Below are 951 nucleotides of genomic sequence, written 5' to 3'. Positions count from 1 at the left end.
GGGCTCAGGGCTCAGACCAAGGAAGGCGACCCTGGGTCCCCTCCCATCTGCTGAGCTTAGGCTTCCCGGGGTGGGGGGGGAGGTGGGGGGAAGAGCTGTGCTCTCTTTCCTCAAGCCTTTCAACTCGCCAGATTCACACACACACACACACACACACACACACACACACACACACACAAACACACACACCTTTCTCTCTGCAATGTTGTTCCTGAGAAAGAAAAGGCCAACACAGTTGATCATTTTTTTCACCTCCACCAATTAAGGCAGGTTCAGAACAGGGAGGTGAGGAGAGGCAAAGACTCTAATTGTTTTCATTTTGTCCATTTTTTTGTCTTGGGGGCACATATTCCCCAAACAATAAGCACTTCAAAAACATTTTAAAAATCAAAGTTCGTCCTCTGTTTCCTGATACTTTGGATAATGGAAAAGAAGACTTAAAATTGTATGCAAGCAACCTAATAAAAGGAAAAGCAGCTGAAATGCTAAAAGAAGACAAGAAAGAGAAGCCTTTTAGAAAACTTGGTTGGGACTGTCTGTAAAAGATGAGGTGGCCCTGTGATGTTATGCTCTTGTCAGAGCTGAAGGATTTGGACTGCAACCAGATATAATTCCTTTCCAGGAGTCAGACCCAAAGATCTAGGCATTGTCCAAAGGGAAATCCAATGGGTGTGTGCGTGTGTGCATGTGTGTGTGTGTGTGAGAGAGAGAGAGAGAGAGAGAAGTGTGCTAAGTATACTATTTGACAACTGACTAGACATCCTGGCTGAAATTATATCCCCTAAAAATAAAAAGGAGCCATTTCAACCTGGTCTGTGGCCTCTGTGCTGAGACTAATTGGTTTCCAGGGTCTGGGAAGGAAGGGAGAGAGGCTGGTAGGAGCCCCTATAAAAAAAGATCAAACGGAATTCGCTTGAAAATATTTCCCTTTTACAATGGGCTTTCCTGGCA

Source organism: Crocuta crocuta, unplaced genomic scaffold, assembly GCF_008692635.1.
Source record: "Crocuta crocuta isolate KB4526 unplaced genomic scaffold, BGI_CrCroc_1.0 scaffold382, whole genome shotgun sequence".
Lineage (NCBI taxonomy): Eukaryota > Metazoa > Chordata > Mammalia > Carnivora > Hyaenidae > Crocuta > Crocuta crocuta.
This window is presented reverse-complemented; position numbering follows the sequence as displayed.